The sequence below is a fragment of the Amborella trichopoda genome, chromosome 1, assembly GCF_054954075.1.
Source record: "Amborella trichopoda isolate Santa Cruz 75 chromosome 1, AtrichopodaSantaCruz75HAP2 v2.0, whole genome shotgun sequence".
NCBI classification, from domain to species: domain Eukaryota; kingdom Viridiplantae; phylum Streptophyta; class Magnoliopsida; order Amborellales; family Amborellaceae; genus Amborella; species Amborella trichopoda.
The window spans coordinates 7,908,997-7,919,163 of record NC_142336.1 but is presented as its reverse complement, the minus strand read 5'-3'; positions in this window follow the sequence as shown (position 1 = coordinate 7,919,163).

Sequence of the window (10,167 nt, the reverse complement as noted above, 5' to 3'; positions counted from 1 at the left end):
TCTTTCGAAAATAGGTAGCCGGAATTGGAGATACCAGCTATGTGTGTTGTTCGGATTTTGATAATAAAAGAATTTGTGCCAGGCTTCTATATACTCGGCATATTTGTAATATTTGTATGAGAAATCTGGGTTGTGCAATTTCTTTCTTTGTGCGGGATTGCAACCCCACTCATCATAAAGAAGAAGCTTTTTTATTTGAACCTTGGAATTGGCAATTATTCTGGTGTTTTGCTGATAGTAATGGACAACAGAGATAGACCCTGTTTCCATGAGTATAGCTTCGTAATATTCTCTGGTCTTTACCCCATTGGTAGTGTTGAGATGGTTTATCAGATACAAAGAGTGCAAGTTTAATGGGATCTGTATGAAGGTATTGTTCATCTATGGTGATATCCATAAGATAGACTCTTTCGATATATGCAGATCTAGATGTATTAGGTATGGAAGTGGTCTTGGATTGAGCTGGTGAATATATAGAAGTAGAAGCATGTGCATCTGGATAGGTAATTTGGTGAATGGGTGACTGTGAAGGTTACCGTTTTGCCAAAGGCGATGGTGCCCCTTCATATGGAACAATATTTTGCATGGGTTGTTTATCTCTGCGAGGAGTGCCTCGAGAACCCATTGGATAATAAGGTGAAGGTACAATATTAGTATTAGTATTATTCTGATTTTCTGCGAACAATTGTAGAGCAAGGGATAAGGGTGATTCTTCGTCGTTTGTGTCAGTGTTGCCCCCTACAAAAATTCACGGGTTAAAAAATCAGGTAATGAATTGGAAGACCCGGGAAGGTGTTCGATAGAAAAATCAAAGGCGGATAATATAGCCTGCCATCAAGCAAATATTTGTTTAGAAACTAAATTTTGAACATCTTTTTGCAGAATATCCTTGGCTGCTTTGCAGTCAGTTCGTATGAGAAAATGTTGGTTTAAAATATCACTTTAGAATTTTGAAACACAATGAACAATTGCTAAGAGTTCTTTCTTTGGGTAGTATTCCAAGCTTTGGACGTATAACGAAGTAATTGTTCTTGAGAATCAATTCTTTGTTTGAGAATGCCACCGAGGCCTTTATCAGAAGCATCACATTCTATGATTTTAAAAGCAGATTGATGAGGTAGGGAGAGACAGTCTAGTGTCTTTACCTTGCTTTTAATTACCTGTACTGCCTTGGTATGGATATTGGTCCATAGTGGAGGATTCTTTTTGAGTCTATCATATAAAGGTTTAGAATCTAAAGCAAGGTTAGGATAGAAATCACTTACATAATTTAAACAACCTAGGAACCTTTGAAGTTCCTTTTTATCAAGTATTTGATCAGGGAATTTATCAGCGAATTGTATGGATCTGTCTATAGGAATGATAGTTCCATGATGAATCATATGTCCTAGAAATCGTATATTGGTTTTGAATAGTGTTATCTTTTTGGCTGATACAACTAATCCAGCATTCCGAACTGCATGTATAAATGTTTGATATGTTGATCTATCGATTCCGAGAATATTAGCACATCATCAATGTATACTATCATAAAATGATGGTAAGCATTAAAAACGTCATTCAATATTTTCTAGAATTCTGATGGAGCATTTTTCAAACCAAATGGCATAACATTCCATTCGTATTGTCCAAATGGAACATTAAATGCAGTTCTATATTTGTCTTGTTCTTGAATTTGTATTTGCCAATAACCAGACTTCATATCAAATTTGGAAAAGATACATGCTTGAGCAACTCTATCTAGTAAATCTTTTTTATTGGGGATAGGATATCTTATCCATTTTAAGACTTTATTCAAAGGTTTATAATTAATAACAAGTCTAGGAACTCCTCGTTCTTTTTCAACATTTTTATTGACATAAAAGGCTGCACAGCTCCAAGGTGAGGAGCTTGGTTTTATTAGTTTTTTCTGTTGGCACATATCTAATAAGATAGTATTCATTTGTATTGGTCTAGCTTTTGTAGGAATTTGTTTTTCATCAAATCCTTGTTCATATGGTAAACTTATACTATGCTTTTTTCTTTCCCAAAAAGCATTGGGATGCTCACTACATATTGAAGTTTCTATATGTTGTTGTAATGCTTGAATCTTTTGTTGTATTGAAGAAGTTTGTAATTGTTCTTCAATAGCCTTATATTTTATTTCTTGTTTGAGGGTACAAAGAAATTTTTCTTTGTTATTCAATTGACTTCTGACACTATTGAGTTCTTTTAATTTTGGTTTATGTATAAAGTTAAAGTGTATTGGATTATTTTGAATAACTGAAGATATTCCTGTTTCATTTATGGTTAAAGGATATAACAAAGTAAGGAATGGGACTCCAAGTATTACAGCTTGGCTTAATCCTTTTACCATTATGAATGGTGTATCTATATATTGGTGATTATTACAAACAGAAGCATTAGATAATTTATATTTAATAAATAATCTACTTCCATCTGCTGTATTCAATATCTGAGTGGTTTTATCAAAATATTTTGAAGGTACAAGTCCTTCATTGATACAATTTAAGTCTGCTCCAGAATCTATTAGAGCTGATGTTTCAAAACTATAATCTTGAGCAACAATTATTTTAACATAGACAAACCATTTTTGGACTATTATTTTGTCTATTAGATTCACAGAAGGAATAGGTATTATTTTGGCGTCTGACGATTCAGGGATATCTGATGATGGATTAATTTTCATTAATTCATCAAAATCTATTTCATCTGTATCTGAATCTTGTTGAGACATTTGTTGTAATTCTAATGATTTAATTCTAGTTTTTAATTGAACTATTTCAGTCTTTATTTATTTGATTTCGTATTTGAGATCTGAAATGGTTGGTTCTTTTTGTTGAGAAGTGTGCTGATCACTTACTCTTTTCATTATTGAAGCAAAATTATATTCATCAAGGGTTTTATTCAGAGGAATTGATTTTGCTTTATTTTTGGTAATATTAATGAATTGGGTAATGACAGCTCTTTTTTCATCTGGATCAGCTATTTTATCAATAATATCTAGAATGAAAGTATCTTCTTGTGTAAGTGTGTGAACATTATGTGTTGATATTGGACAACTACAATTATCATCCTGTGAACTAGATGAATTTGTATCTGAATCATTAGTGGAGTCAGAAGAGTCTGTCCACATGAGATCATCATCTTGGATTTGATCGATATGAGAATCAGAAGAAGTAGAAGATGAAGAATCATAATCGAATATATTATAAAATTTAGATTTTATTGATTCATCTAGATTTAATGATTCTATTTTCTTTTTTAATTTACACTGATGTTTATAGTGTCCTACTTTACCACACTTATAACATACTGGTAACTTTCTCTTTTTCTTTGTATTGGGAGAAAATTTATTGATTAATTTTCTTTTCGATTTTTTATAATATTTCCTATCTTTATCGTTGTTTTTGGATTTATATTTTACTTTTTTGTATTTCTTCTTTTTCTTGTATAGATTGTCAGGCATATTTTTCTTTTCAAGGTAATAACCAAATTGTTCACAAAAGTCACCAATCTCTTTTCGCTTAGTGATTTTTTGTTTATCTAATTGTCTTTTTAATTTCATATCTGTGCATAGGGCTAAACCTTCAGCACATATTTCTGCGGAGAGTTCTCCGAGTGTATATGATGAATAGACAATAATTCCATTATGTTTTTTCCTTAGCCTTTCCTTGACTTTTTCAGCAAATAAATATGGTAGACCAGCTATAAACTTTTCTTTCCAGTGATCTAGCTGACAATCTTCTCTTATTAATAATCTTGAGAAAAATACATCTTTATACCACTTATAATGAGATAGGGTAGGACATCGTAGATTAGATAGCAGATCTTCCGATCTTGCTGCTAGTAAAGCGGTACTGCCTACAAAATGAAGGGTAATGGTATATATTAGAGTGTTGACAACATCACTCTCTGTGTATATTACTTCTTGGTTTTGTTTATTTCTGACGGTCCATTGCCTAGTATTATTGAGGATTCTGTGATTGGTTTCATCGTCCACATAGAAATCCCACCATCCTCGTAACCAGCCAGTAAATCCGTTAACTATTGCTTTTGCAACCTCTTGATCAGGGTTGCCTGCCATTTTATTTGCAGAAGCATACATAGTCATATGCCTCATAACATCCAATATTTTTAGTTCTGATAATCCATCTATTTGCCAATTTACTATTAATCTTCCTGAGTATGATACTGCCTGTTGTATGGCATCTTCTTCCATTTGTATATCAACAGGTGTGGGTCTCTTGTGATATGGTAAAGCTGTTACTGGTTTCCAGTACTTTCCATAGGCTATTCTGTTTATGGTTTCAGAAATAGGGGTAGTATCCATAAATGCTTTTTCTTGATTTTGGATTGTGTCTTCTATGATTGGTTCTTCTTCCTGAAGCATCATTGTCTCATGCTCAGATAATATTGCTTTGCCTTTATCAGACGACTCAGGTGGTATATTAACAATAGGTGGAATGGTTATTTGTGGAGAAGGTATTCCTTTAATATCTAGATGGGATAATTTAGATATTAATTGATTCATTAAGGATTTGTTATTGTCTCCAATATGAAATTTATTCTTATTTAATTCCGGAGGTGGTTTGAACAAAACTGACCTAGGTATAGTTGTAGCAGAAAGTTGGTCTTTGATGACAAGTCTTTCTATTCTTTCTGCTTGTCTTTCTAAAGATTGCATATAAAGATTGGTATAATTATTTTGTTCTACAATATGAGGAATCAATTCTTGTTTCTTACCAAGTTCTTTAGGTAAGATTTTATATGGAGTAGCAATTATATCATATACTGATGGAGATTTAGCAGGTTCATCTTTTATAGATGTTTTGAGTATTAGACTTTTTTCAGGAGGGTGAATACTAGCAATTGTAGTACCATCCGTACTAATGTAAGTTTTTTCTTCTATTGTTTGAATTTATTCAAATGAAGGGATATTTATGTTGATAATTACTTATTAACCATAGAAAATATCCTTCTGTTTCCTTTTCCTTTTTAAGGAATTTATTATATTTAGCCTGTAATATTTCTCTTAATTGTAATGGTACTTTTGTAAGATACCATTGTCTAATATGTTTATTTTCTTCTGACATAAAATCTTGCTTGATATAATTATGATCAATTTTTTTCTTTTTTCTTTCTAGTTTAGTGGCTAGATAAGCTGCTATATATTCGTCTGAATATTTATCATGTGGATTATCATATTCCTCTATTTGTAAAGTTAATATTTGAAAATCTTGTATTTCTTCTATACTGGGTTCAGTAGTATTTGTAGTACTAGATTCAGGAGTATATGTAGGAATAACAACATGATCTGTTGTTCTGCTTGTTCCTTGAAATTGTAAGTCTGAACTAGGTATTGAAGAAGATTGAGTAGGAGGTGGTAGTATTATGACATTCGGATTAGTAGAATAAGATTTTCTACTTGGTATTTTATTTTTGATATTCCTTTTTCTATTAATATTAATATCATCTTGAACTTGTAATTGTTGAAATTTTATTTCAATATTACCATCAGGATGTTCTATTATTTGATTAGGAATATTGTGTTGGGGAACCTCTTGTGGTTGATTGGCATGCTGTAATGCCCATGACTGTGGTAGTCTAATATCTGACCATTTTATTGTTTTGGGAACAATCATATTTGATTTTTCCATATTTGTTTGGAATAGGATAGTTTGATCTTTTTGATCAATTTGCATAATATTTGGACATAAGGTATTCATGACTTTATAATATATTCTATAAACTATTGCTAAGTTTTGAAAACCTTGGATCATATTAAAACCATGTGTTTTTAAATTAATTGTTAATATATCTAAAATATTTGGGTCAGTCAAAGAAACAGAAAAATTTGGAAAACAATTAAAATATATGGGACCACTACAGAGGCTGGATTCAACCATGCCGAGTAGCGAGTCTGTGAAAATATTGTGTTTTGTATCTTTTAGGCATACAAGCACGGAAGTGTTCAACTCTAATCGGGTCAAAGCTTTCACGGCTATTTGAATTAATCCAATATGTAAATATTTGTAATTATGTTCTTTATGTTTTTCAATAATTTTCTTTGAGAGTAAGTGAAAGTCTTCTTGGTTTTGAGTAACCGATAAACTTTCTTCTACCGTCTTAATGGCATAACCCATTTTGAAATTGAATGATCCTTTTTTGTAAATGTCATGGATTGGTACCTTAGGTATGTTCCAATTTTGAATATTATGTTCGATGTCATTAATGAATATTTGTTCTTTATTTTTTACTCTAAGTGTTTGAGATGAAGTTGCATTTTTACTAGTTAGATTCCTTATTAAACTTGCCATCCGTAGGTTGCGGAAAATGACAATCTGGACATTCAGTGGCCCAGCGTTTTCCCTAATCGGCTCTTCCTGGCCTTGGCGGTACTTTGCAATAGGCGTGCACTTGTCTCTTGCCTTAACTCTCGGACCAACTTTCTAGGATGTAAGTTTAACTTAGTTTCGCTAGTCAAGATGTAACTTTTATCTCATACAACTCATTGATGTAAAAAGAACAGGTTTACTGTTTTGACAGTTTAACTGTTTACATAGTTCCACTGTTGGACAGTTTTACTGTTGTAACTGTGACAGTTTTATTGTATGGCTCTGATACCAAACTCGGCCCGGATCTACAGTACTGTCAATTGCTTTATAGGTTGAATCTTATTGCAAAGATATTTAGTTTTATAATCTAATTTTATGCAGGAATTATATGCAGGGATTGTTTATAGTAAATAGGTAAACAATATACTATTTTATTTAACTAGTTCTTGTAATATCTTATAATAATTAAGGATAAACATGATTATGCACAATAAAGGAATAATAGAAATATCAATTACAAACCATTGGGCATAATTGAACTCACCAATTTTTATACTAAATAAAATTTTGAACTGCATTTTATTCACATCATAAGGTCATTTATTTTACAGATAATCAGATAACAACGTTTTACAGATAAGAGGCACACTGAAACAGTAATTACAGAGGCACACTGAAAAGGAAATTACAGATACTAAAACTTACTGTTTGCAAATACAATAACTGGAAAACAGTTTCCAGTGTTGTAAACAGTAGGAAGGGAGAGTATTTTGATTGCAGTCACACATAACGGATATAAAAATAAAAGGTGAAAGTATAGGATAAAACCTGGTGAGATGTTTGAACACGAGAGCTATGAAAGTCAGGATAGCTCTAGTTGGTATAACACTTCGAGCTCAGAGGAACAGATTTCAGAGAAAAGAGATTAGAAGGAACTGGAGTCTTATCTGAAGAAAGGTCTCCTGCTTCCCCTCTCAGCTCATCCTCTCCTCTCCTCTCTGCTCCCATCTTCTCCTCTGCTCAGAAGCTCCTTCACTTCTCCTTCTTCTACTCTGATCTTCGATCTCCTTTACTACTTTATCCTCTTACTTCCTTTTCAATTAAAAACTAGAATTAAATCATTAGAATTACAACAAATGTCTCAACAAGATTCAGATACAGATGAAATAGATTTTGATGAATTAATGAAAATTAATCCATCATCAGATATCCCTGAATCGTCAGACGCCAAAATAATACCTATTCCTTCTGTGAATCTAATAGACAAAATAGTAGTCCAAAAATGGTTTGTCTACGTTAAAATAATTGTGGCTCAAGATTATAGTTTTGAAACATCAGCTCTAATAGATTCTGGAGCAGACTTAAATTGTATCAATGAATGACTCGTACCTTCAAAATATTTTGATAAAACCACTCAGATATTGAATACAGCAGATGGAAGTAGATTATTTATTAAATATAAATTATCTAATGCTTCTGTTTGTAATATATATATATATATATATATATATATATATATATATATATATATATATATAAACGAGAAGTTATCTGATGCAACCTTTGTATTATACTATGATGAAACGATGAGTTGGCCAAATTTTAGCCATTGAATTCTTTTAAATCCAACGTATGAGATTAAGACCTACTTTATAATAAAAATTGAAAACCCCAAATCTCTGTCATTGTGCGCTTCTATCTCTTGCTCTTCACTCCTCACTACTCTCTCTCTCTCTCTCTCTCTCTCTCTCTTGTCATATCCACCTCTTTCTCTCTACCAGCACGTTGTCCTCTCCCTTCACTCCTCTCACTCTCTTCCTCTTGTCTTCTCCTCATGTACCTCCCTCCTCCATCTTTCTCTCCCCATAATTTCCCCTAATCCTTTATTTCTCGCTTCTTTCCTTTCCAAGCTTTTCTCTCTTCTTTCCTCACTCATTTTCTTCCTCCATCTCTCTCATTGCTCCTAAAAAGAGTGGCCTTCAAATCACCAACAAACTTAGAAGCTCCAAATTGCCAAATCAATATGGCTCAATAAACCCAAACAAACTCTGACGGTGGGCATTTTTTGCGATTTTGGTGTAGAAGGTGCATTTGGCTTCAAATAGCCAAATCAATATAGCCAAATCAGAGATTTTGGTGTAGGATGTGTGATTTTTATCCAGCTTTCTCGTATTTTTGCTATTCTTGAATTTTTATTAGAGTTAAAGAGGGAAACATTTTTAGAGAGGAGTGAAACACAAGGTTAGAGAGAGAAATATAGTTCATATAGTGGGTTAGACCGTTAGACAGAAAGATTTAAGGGTTAGGGGGTTGGCCATTAGAGAGAGAAAGAGATTCAGAGAGATAAGCCTATTGTAAAATTTAGAGAGAGAGACTTACCATGAGAGGGAGAGAGATGAGTAGGTCATTAGGGTTAGCATGTGGTGAATTGAGAGAGAGAGCCTTTGCCATAGTGAAGAGAGAGAAAGAGAGAAAGACAGAGAGATCACCATGATAAAATCAGAAAGTGGAGAAGGAAAAAAACATGGCAAAAAAGGTTTTTGGGTTAAAGGTGGTATAAAATAGTTTGTTGGGGCTAACTTATGCGTTCAAATGTGAATAAAACACGGAGATAAGAAATGAGGGGCACGTTGAAATTCTCAAGGGTTTTCTTATGCCGCTTGAAAGTGAAAAGGCAAGAGGGTCTACCGTGAAATGAGATGGGGAATTAAGGTTGCGAATGAAATTTTCCCGAAATAAAAAATGCACCACGGGAAATTCCACTTTCTCACCTTTAAAATAAGATTTTTACTTACTTTTTGAGATTTTTCTTTGAAATATTTTATATTCTCACAAAAAAAAAGTATTTCACAACAAATTTTTTTTTTTTTTTCCTTTTATTTGTTGCTTTCTTGTTGATTTTCAAAAAAATAATTTTCCTTTTAAAATCGTGACCCGACACTAGTGTGTTTTCTTCTTTTTCAAAATTCCACCTTTTTTTTTAAATTTTCAACAAAAAATGAATTTTTAAAACGAAGGAGTTGGATCTGTGTTTTGCAGTGATGATTAAGGCACACCAAAGACTGGTTAATTTTAAACGGAATGTCAGGGATGGATAGGTGTTATAGACTGAAATGCCGAACCTAAAAGACTCCCCACAAAACCACCCTGAGCCTGAAATGCCCAGGCCCTACAAAACTCTAACTTGAGAAATCAGCAATCCCAATCACCCCAGTCGACAGCTAGTAGCCCTAAGGAACATTGGGGTGAAAGGTAACCTGCTACTTAGTCGAGAATTCTACGCCTTCTCTACTAAAACACTTTCAAACTGTGTTTCAAAACATTGAAGACTCTGTTTTTCCTTGAGACTTAACACCATGACTTAAGCTCGATGACAAATGGAGGTCTCACCGATCACCCCAATGGGTTAAGCTTACCTCCAGGTCTCAGAGACCATAGGTGTCATTGGCCAACTGCTGTCAGAGACTTAAGCAAATCACCCTGTTTCGAAATCCTTTTGCTCAACTTTGTATTTCTTTGATTGTGCGCTTCAGGTGTCTACTTCTTTGCCGTCCGTCTCACCCAAAGTATATGACACAAGCGACAAGAGGGGCAACTGTAAACATCCCATTCTCGGCTGAAGGAGTTCCAGGAAGCCAAGACCTCAAAAAACTTAGAGTATAGGCCTAAACCTTTCCTAGACCAATCCCTAACCAAAACCCAGAAATTCGCCCCACTTAGAACCTATCTTTTGACCTAAACTAGATTGGGGACCATATTATTTCCATACACCCTAAGAACATCATTTTGGTACATCACATCCCATCCCTTGCACCATAGAAATTAATAA